Raw genomic sequence first — 10,858 nt, 5'->3', positions numbered from 1 at the left:
CCAAAACTAATATATCCACCAAAGTTATCCTTTAGGTACGATGCAAAAATAATGTATTTTCCAGACAAACAAAGCTAAAAAAATTTATCACAACAAGACCTGTATTACAAGAAATGCTAAAAGGAGCTCTTTTACCTAAGACAAAAAGATACAAGAATACTAAACTGAGACTAAGATAACAAATAAACCAACATAAGTAAGAAATCGCAAGTTTTGTTCAGAATAGAGTATTAAACGCTTAAATATAATATAATGTTTAAAGGGGTAAAAACATTAAAGAAACAGAAAATACTAGTACAATTTAGAAATGAATACAGCATAAATAAGGATAATTTGTGACAAAGAAAAGAACATAAAAGACAAAGGGAGAAAGAATAAATGGAGATAACATGCAGTCAGAAGAAAAAGGACTATTGTACATATCAAACTTTCTTTGCACAGACATAATGATAACCACAAAAATCTAGAACTAGACATATAAAATAAAATAAAAGAGAAAATGAAAAAAATATAGAATGCCACCAAACTAAAATAGCAGACAGAAACACAAGAGAGATAAGCAATGGCTAGACAGAGCAACCAGAAAACAAGATAAAAAAATAGTTCTTGGAAGACCTCATATATCAATAATCACCCTAAAAAAATTGACTGAAATCACTAATTTACAGGCACAGAGTAGCAGGATGTATCAAAAAACAAAGCCCACTCACTATATGCTGCCTTCATGAGACACATCTCAGGTGTAAAGACAAACATAGACTCAAAGTGTATCCAGAGAAAAGGAGTTATAGCCATACCTATATCAGACAAAATAGATTTGAAGATTTAGAAAAAGTAACAAGAGGCAAAAATGGACTTTTTATCATGATAAAGAGGACATACATCAAAAAGACATAATACTTTTATATATTTATGCACCCAACCTGGGCATACCAAAATATATAAAGCAATTACTAACAGAACTAAAGGGAGAAATCAACAAAATACAATTATTGTAAGAAAACTAACTACTTCATTAACATCAATAAATAGGTCATCCAAACAAAAATTCAGTAAGAAAATATCAACCTTAAATGACACATCTGACCAAATGGACATAATATTTACAAAGCTTTTTATCCCAGAACACTAGAATGTGCATTCTTCTCTAGTGCACGTAGAACATTCTCAAGGATAGAGCATACGTTGAGGCACAAAACTAGTCTTGACAAATATGAAAAGATTAAAATCATAGCAAGCATATTCTATTACCACGAAGTTTTGAAACTGGTCATCAAATGCAGAAATAAAGGTGGAAAATACATAAGAATGATTTAAAAACATGCCACTGAACAACTACTGGGTCAAAGAAAAAATAAAAGGGGAAACCAAAATGTACATAGAGACAGATATGTTGTAGAATTGTGCACCTGAAATCTGTATAATTTTGTTAACCAGTGTCAACCCAATAAACTCAATTTCAAAAAAAAATACAGCATATGAAAATTTGAAGGTTACAGCAAAAGGCAAATTTAGAGCATTATAAACCTACCTCAAGAAACAAGAAAAATCTCCAATATACAACCTAACTTTTCACTTTAAAGAACTAGAAACAGAACAAATGAAGCCCAAAGTCAGTAGAAAAAAAGGAAATAATGAGTAATATCTGAGGAATGATGGAGTGAGAAATCCTCTTGATCTCTTCCCTTGAAATTTCAACAATTTGAACAGCTATAACTGAGCAAAGGAGCCCTAGCTAGGAGCACAGACACACCTGAAACATCTGCATATTGAACCAAGTAAAGGTGGGCAGGGAGCAGCCGGGGTGGGGATAAGGGGTGGAGGGAGGGTGAAAGATAATGATGCATCTTTGCAGCTTAGCACTTGCAGAGGGGCTCTGGAGAAAGGAGAAACACACTTGTGTCTGAGTTTCCTCCTGCTGTGAGTGGAGAGCTTTGAGGAGGCATTCTCAGGCATGAAAAACTAGAGCGGCAGTTAAGTGTGGGGACCTGGGCTAAGGACACCATTTGAGGACACTGCCAGTACTCCCACAGTCTGCCAAGAGCCCACACTTTGAAGAGAAAAATGGAAACACAAAGTGCTGCAAGCCCCCAACCCTCCCAGAACTCTCTTCCCTTTGCACATGGTGTCAGGGTACAGGGTGCATCGGTGGCATACCTGAGAGCTAACTCTACAGAACCACTGTTTTCCCTGAGCAAAGGGGGTGTACTATGCCTGGTCCCTGGTCCATCAGGGCACAGGGGAGAGCATATGAAGGCTCAAAGTCACAATTGCCAGGAGGAAGAACCAAGAAGGCAACCAGGTCTCCCTAGCCAACCCACCCCCAATATTAGGGCTACACCAACAGCAGCCAGCATATTGATGGCAACCAGCCTAGGTAGCATATGAAAAAGACGCTCATCTTCACTAGCTCTTTGAGAAATGCAAATCAAAACTACAGTGAGATAACACCTCACACCTGTTAGATTGGCTGTTTTCAACAAGACAGGTAATAACATCTGTTAGAGAGGTTGTGGGGGGTGGGCCTCATTCACTTCTAGTTGGAATATAAACTGATACAGCCACTATGAAAAACAGCATGGTGGGACCTCAAAAAAATTAAGAATAGAGTTACCATATGACCCAGCAATCCAACTACTGGGTATCTACCAAAAAAACTTGAAAACATGTGTTTGCAAAGACACATGCACCCCCATGTTCATCACAGCATTATTCACAGTGGCCAAAACATGGAAACAACCAAAATGTCCCAAAGTGCCCTTCAATAAATGATTGGATAAGGAAGATGTGGTACATACATACTATGGAATACTACTCAGCCATAAGAAAAGATGAAATACTGCCATTTGCAACAATATGGATGGACCTTGAGAATTTCATGCTAAGTGAAATAAAATAGAGGGAAGAATTCAAGAACGATATGATTTCACTCATGTAGAATATAAAACTGAAAGCAACAAATGAACAAACAAGACAAACTAAAACTCGTAGACACAGACAACAGTATGGTGGTTACTAGAAAGAAAAGAGGTGGGAATAGGGTTAGTAAAGAATAAAGAGAATCAAATATTTGGTGATGAAAGATTTGACTTTAGATGATGTATATCCAAAGTGTAATATACAGATGATAGAACTGTATACTTGAAACTTATATAGTTTTATTAGTCAATGTCACTCCAATAAATTTAATTTAAAGATAAATGTTAACCAGGGCCACCCCAATATAATTCAATTTAAAAATAGAAGTACAAACATGAAAAAAAATTTAATAAATAAGTGGCTTAGCTTTCTGCTTTTATGATGGAATGAACAAATCTTTAACAATATTATCCTATGCTATTTACCCATTTTTGAATTACTGTATCTCTTTAATATTACCAGTGGTGGGATTCAGCCTGTTCATGCCAGTTCAGCAGAACTGATACCTAATTTTGTGTTGAGTTGGTGAACTGGTTGTTAAAATGGCACTTGTAATCAGGGTTCTCCCCAAGGTGGGCACCTGGGCAGCCACCCAATGTGGAAATCACAAATTTACATTCCTCACTTTCTTAATGTTCATCTGCTCAACAGCGTATTCTAAGCACCCAGAGAAATGTTCATTCCGTCCATAGGTGAAGAAAATTGTAAGTGAGGACACCAATCAAGAAGCAATATGAAAATATCTTAAATAACCATTTATTGTTTTACTGTCAGGTATTATTTAATATTTTTTCATTATTTTAAAACTCTTTTTTATAACATAATCTAGCTTTGTGTACCTCTTTTATTGTTCTTATTTAAGTATTAAATGCATGAAATAATAAGCTACCTTCTGTTATATTGGTTTTTTATACATAAAATGGTTATTAGGGCAGAGAACCAGTTTTTAAATTATTTTATTCCCACCACTAAATATTACTCATTCTGTGTGACTCTGTCATATATTGCTTTTTATCCCACACAGTGCAAAGGCAACTCTGACCACACGGTGAGGGCGGTCTGACTACATACCTGTTTGAGGACGGTATCATCCTCCTGCTTATGGCTTCATTTTGAGCCTTCAGTCCAGAGTTACCCAGAATTGAGCTCTAACCACTTTTAAAAAGGCCTAGAGCCTGAGGAATCCTATCTGCAGTAGAAATAAAGAGTAAGCAAGAAGCTATAATAAAGTACATTTTTAGGAAAATTACTAATCCTTTTCAAGTGAAACTATTTGAGGCAGGAGAATTAGGTCTCCCTTCATATTATACCTACGTGTGTATAAACTCCCTGAAACAGGTTTCACGTTCTTTTCATTTTTGAATCCTAGTGCATAGCATAATGCCTGATGTGAAGTAAAATAAAGTTTCAAACATTTCTGATGATAAGCAGTAAAGACAGAGACTCTCAAAAATAAAACTACTGTATTTTAAAAAATCTAATGAATAGATTGGAACCAAAATGATAGTTCACTCACTTGTCTACTCCCTGTGTCCATGAAGGAGCCACTTTCTAGTTCTTTCCTTTAAACCATAAAAAAAGTTGTATCCTTTGACAATTATTTAGTTATGCCTGAGTATAAAGCTTTATCTCACTTCTAGCAATATTAAAAGTGTGAATGATAGACCTAAAAACAAAAGTTTGAGTGAGTTATAGTAGATCTTTTAGCAAAATGTTTAATAGTTATGGCTTTGGACCATAAAAATCAACACTAAAGACATGATTCTAGTGACACAAGTGAATGAAAAGAGTTACATTGCATACTTAAATTACTCCCAACACTTCCTGACTCAGGTTTAACTTGGGTAAGTTATTCATTCTCATTGATCATAAATTTCTGCTATAGTGAAATCTTAACTGGTTATTGGCCTTTATAGTTAAAGGAGCTGGGACACTGAAAAGACGAGCAACTTTTTCTTTTTTTTTTTTCTTTTTTTTTTTAGCGAGAGAGAGACAGACGGAGAGAGAGGTGAGAAGTATCAATTCTTCGTTGTGGCACATTAGTTGTTCATTGATTGCTTTCTCATATGTGCCTTGATGGGAGGGGGGTTCCAGCTGAGCCAATGAATCCTTGCTCAAACCAGTGACCTTTGGGCTAAAGCCAGTGACCATGGGGCCATATCTATGATCCCACACTCAAGCCAGTGATCCCCGTGCTCAAGCTGCTGAGCCCATGCTCAAGGTGATGATTTCGGGGTTTCAAACCTAGGTCCTCAGCATCCCAGGCTGATGCTCTATCCACTGCACCACTGCCTGGGCAGGTGTGAGCAACTTTCTTAAGGTCAATAATGGTACGGTAGAAATTCAGTTAAGATTTTTATTTTCATCCAAGCCTGGTGTTTTTTTTCTCTATTGTACCAAACTATTGTGTGAACTTAGAAAGCTGGACTATATCAATGGTTTCCAGCCTTGGCTGCATATTAAAATTACCTGGCTTTTTAAAATCACCTAAATTCTTGGGTCCCACCCCAGATCAATTAAATCAAAATATCTGGGGTAAAGCAGTATTGTTTAAAGCTTCCTGAGTGATTATAAGGTGTACCTAAGATTAAGAACAACTGAAGTAACTGCTTAACTATCAACTAGTGAGCACTATTAAATGAAAAGAAAGTAAGATAGAATACTTGGCAACCATAGAATGATCAAACTCTTAAGCTTTAGAATAAAACTTATTCGTGGTTCCTTGCCATTTGGCTGCCCAGTATACAAAGATTCCTTCTATTTCACTTAATCTCAAATTAGATAAAATAAAAGATGAGGAAGGCTAATAGATATTCCTTTTTCTATCTCTCTGGTCTCTGGGTTTTTGGTAAGTGAACTGGGCTCAACTCATTAACTAATCAATATCCTAGTCCAGGCTTTGAAGGTTGAGAAATTAAGCACTACAGAGTTGCTGGGACATGTGTTCCGAGTGACTGGGTTCAGCAGCATGGTGGCAGATATCCAGTAATAAAAGTGCCAATGGCTACAGTGTCAAAGTGAAAGCACCAGTGAGATGTAGCTAAAGCTAGCTGTTCTGCAGCACAGTCCCAATCGTGCCTTTTCTCTCCTGTCTCTACAGCCTTCCTGACAAGTGAGTGAGCCTCATGATACAAGTTCAAAAAAATTATTTTCTGCTCAGGTTAACCAGGGTCAATTTCTATTGATTGTAAATAAGAACCCTGAGTGGTACACTTTTTAATTTAGGTAATGCAAAATAAAATCTTTTACCAACGTTGTACAAATTGGCCATCTGATTGTGTTAATAATTTTCCCATTTGGTGGTCTTTGAAAATGAAGTCAAACAAAAAGAATTCTAGAATCCTCATAGTTTCCAAACAGTTAAGTATACTGCTCACAAAAATTAGGGGATACTTCAAAATGAATATGAAGCAATAAAATATCTCCTAATTTTTGTGTATGTTCCTTCTGGTGAAAGTTTGTGAATGTATTGTTTTTATATCATCCATTTGAATCACTAAAATTGTTGGAGTGAGAAATATTTCACATCCTGGAGATATCCCTAGCATGCGCTATTAAGAAAAGGCATTTAAGGCCCTGGCCAGTTGGCTCAGTGGTAGAGCGTCGGCCTGGCGTGCAGGAGTCCAGGGTTCGATTCCCAGCCAGGGCACACAGGAGAAGCACCCATCTGCTTCTCCACCACTCCCCCTCTCCTTTCTCTCTGTTTCTCTCTTCCCCTCCCGCAGCCAAGGCTCCATTGGAGCAAAGTTTTCCCGGACGCTGCGGATGGCTCTGTGGCCTCTGCCTCAGGTGTTAGAATGGCTCTGGATGCAACAGAGCAATGACCCAGATGGGCATAACATCACCCCCTGGTGGGCATGCTGGGTGGATCCCGGTCAGGCGCATGCGGAAGTCTGTCTGACTGCCTCCCCATTTCCAACTTCATAAAAATACAAAAAAAAAAAAGGGCAATTAGGTGGGCACGCAGTCCTGCCCAGCCAGTAGTGCCAAGGCTAGCAGCCGTTCCACAAGCAGGCTCCTCCTGCAAGGGTGGAGCGAAAGCCCGGAAACAGGCAGAGACCCACAGCTGAGCAAAGGTGCTCGCCACTGCCCTCAGGGCCGAGCATAATGCCACCCATGGGGGTGGGGCAAAGGCCAAGGCCACCAAGGCTTGTGCACTCGAGCACGTGATCACAGCCACTCCCATGAAGGAGAGGTGGAAACCACAGCAACAGCCCCAGTGGGCATGCACCGGCAACACCCAAACCCAAAAGCCCTAGGCAGCAACAGAAGAGGGGGTGGCGGGCCTGCAGACAGACCATACTTAGGGAACAGAGGCCATATCCAGTGGACTCCAGTGGCCAAAACCTTCCTTTAAATAGAGAAAATGCAGAGGCAGAGAAATGCAAAACAAATGAACCAAGAGAAATCCCCAGAAAAGGACCTAAATGAATCAGATATAACCAAATTTCCAGATGCAGAGTTTAAAATAATGATTCATTAGGATGTTCAAAGATATTAGAACAACAATAGATGGTCATTAAGAACACCTAAATAAAGAGATAGCAAATATAAAAAAGAACATTGAAATAATAAAAAAAAATCAGTCAGAAATGACTAATACAATATCTGAAATAAAGAACACAATGGAAGGAATTAAAAGCAGAATGGATGAAGCGAAGAATCAAATCAGTGAGTTAGAGGACACAATAAATAAAGGCATGGAAGCAGAGTAGAAAAAAGAAAAGAGACTCAAAAAGTCTTAGGAAACTCTAAGAGATCTCTGTGACAACATGAAGAGAAATAACATCCATATCATAGGGGTTCCTGAAGAAGAAGAGAAAGAACAAGGGATAGAGACTTTGTTCAAGCATATCATAGCTAAATACTTCCCTCAATTAAGGCAGGAATACAACTCACATGTTCAGGAAGCACAGAGAACTCCATTAAGGAGAAACCCAAAGAAATCAACACCAAGACACATCATAATTAAAATACCAAAGCTAAGTGATAAAGAGAAAATATTAAAAGCTGCTAGAGAAAAAAAGACTATCACCTACAAAGGAGCCCCCATAAGGATGACTTCTGACTTCTCAACAGAAACACTTGAGGCCAGAAGGGAATGGCAAGAAATATGCAAAGTAATGCAGAACAAGAGCCTACAACCAAGACAACTTTATCCAGCAAGGCTATCGTTTAAAATTGAAGGAGAAATAAAAAGCTTTACAGACAAAAAAAAACTCAAGGAATTCACTACAACCAAACCAAGGTTGCAAGAAATGCTAAGGGACCCATTGCAAACAGATCAAAGGAGAAAAAGAATATAGCAAAAGAGGAATACAGTTTTAAAGAATAAAATGGCAATAAACAATTACATATCGATAATAACCTTAAATGTAAATGGATTAAATGATCCAATCAAAAGACATAGGGTAGCTGCGTGGATAAGAAAACAAGACCCATATATATGGTGTCTACAAGAGACACACCTTAAATCAAAAGATGCACACAGACTAAAGATAAAAGGATGAAAAAAAAATATTTCATGCAAATGGAAATGAAAAAAAAGCTGGGATAGCAATACTTATATCAGACAAAATGGACTTTAAAACAAAGACCATAGTTAGAGATAAAGAAGGTCACTACATAATAAAGGGAGCAATCCAAAAGGAAGATATAACCATTATAAATATCTACGCACCTAATATAGGAGCACCTAAATATATAAAGCAGACTTTGATGGACTTAAAGGGCAAGATCAACAGCAATACTATAATAGTAGGGAATTTCAATACCCCATTAGCATCATTAGATAGATCCTCAAGAAAGAATATTAACAAAGAAACAGCAGACTTAAAGGACATATTAGATTAACTCGATTTAATAGATATTTTCAGAACCTTTTACCCTAAAACAGCAGAATATACATTCTTTTCAAGCGCTCATGGTACATTCTCTAGAATAGATGACATGTTAGGGCACAAAAGTGGCCTCAACAAATTTAAGAAGATTAAAATCATATCGAGCACTTTCACTGATACAATGGCATTAAACTAGAAATCAATCACAACAGAAAAACTGAAAAACACTCAAACACTTGGAAACTAAATAGCATGTTATTAAATAACAAATGGGTAAACAATGAGATCAAAGAAGAAATTTTAAAATTCCTAGAAACAAATGATAATGAGCATACATCAACTCAAAATTTATGGGGCACAGCAAAAGCAGTCCTGAGAGGGAAGTTTATACCATTACAGGCATACCTCAAGAAGCTAGAAAAAGCTCAAATAAATAACCTGACCCTACATCCAAAAGAACTAGAAAAAGAACAGCAAGTAAAGCCCAGAGCTAGTAGAAGGAAGGAAATAATAAAGATCAGAGCAGAAATAAATGACATAGAGGCTAAAGAAACAATACAGAGGATCAATGAAACCAGGAACTGGTTCTTTGAAAAGGAAAACAAGATTGATGAACCTTTAACCAGACTCACCAAGAAAAAAAGAGAGAGGACTCAAATAAATAAAATTAGAAATGAGAGTGAAGAAATAACAACTGACACAACAGAAATACAAAATATTGTAAGAAAACACTATGAAGAACTGTACGCCAAAAAACTAGACAACCTAGAAGAAATGGACAAATTCCTTGAAACATATAATCTTCCAAAAATCAATCTGGAAGAATCAGAAAACCTAAACAGACCAATTACAACAAATGAGATTGAAACAGTTATCAAAAAACTCCCAAAAAAGAAAAGTCCGGGGCCCGATGGCTTCACAAGTGAATTCTACCAAATATTCAAAGAAGAACTAACTCTTATCCTTCTCAAGCTATTTCAAAAAATTCAAGAGGAAAGAAGACTTCCAAGCTCCTTTTATGAGGCAAGCATAATTCTGATTCTAAAACCAAGCAAAGACAACACAAAAAAAGAAAATTATAGGCCAATATCCCTGATGAACTTAGATGCAAAAATCCTCAACAAAATATTAGCAAACCGGATCCAGCATATCTGAAAAAAATCATACACCATGATCAAGTGGGATTTATTCTTGGGAGGCAAGGCTGGTACAATATTCGCAAATCAATCAATGTGATTCATCACATAAACAAAAAGAAGGAGAAAAACCACATGATAATTTCAATAGATGCAGAAAAAGCATTTGATAAAATCCAGTACCCATTCATGATCAAAACTCTCAGCAAAGTGGGAATACAGGGAACATATCTCAACATGATAAAGGCCATCTATGACAAACCCACAGCCAATATCATACTCAATAGGCAAAAATTAAAAGCAATCCCCTTAAGACCAGCAAGAAGGCAGGGGTGCCCCCTTTCACCACTCTTATTCAACATAGTTCTGGAAGTCCTAGCCACAGCAATCAGACAAGAAAAAGAAATAAATGGCATCCAAATTGGAAAAGAAGAAGTAAAACTATCATTATTTGCAGATGATATGAAATTGTATATAGAAAACCCTAAAGTCGCAGTCAAAAAACTACTATACCTGATAAATGAATTTGGCAAGGTGGCAGGATATAAAATTAATACTCAGAAATCAGAGGCATTTTAATACACCAACAATGAACTGTCAGAAAGAGAAATTAAGGAATCAATCCCCTTTACGATTGCAACCAAAAAAATAAAGTACCTAGAAATAAATTTAACCAGGGAGATTAAAGACTTATACTCGAAAAATTATAAAACATTAATAAAAGAAATCTGGGAAGATACAAAGAAGTGGAGGCATATACCGTGCTCATGGTTAGGAAGAATAAACATCATTAAAATATCTATATTACCCAAAGCAATTTATAAATTTAATGCAATACCGATTAAAATACCAATGACTTACTTCAAAGATATAGAACATATATTCCAAAAATTTATATGGAACCAAAAGAGAACATGAATAGCCTCAGCAATCTTGAAAAGGAAGAATAAAGCGGGAGGTATC

The sequence above is a fragment of the Saccopteryx bilineata genome, chromosome 4, assembly GCF_036850765.1.
Source record: "Saccopteryx bilineata isolate mSacBil1 chromosome 4, mSacBil1_pri_phased_curated, whole genome shotgun sequence".
NCBI lineage: Eukaryota > Metazoa > Chordata > Mammalia > Chiroptera > Emballonuridae > Saccopteryx > Saccopteryx bilineata.
This window is presented reverse-complemented; position numbering follows the sequence as displayed.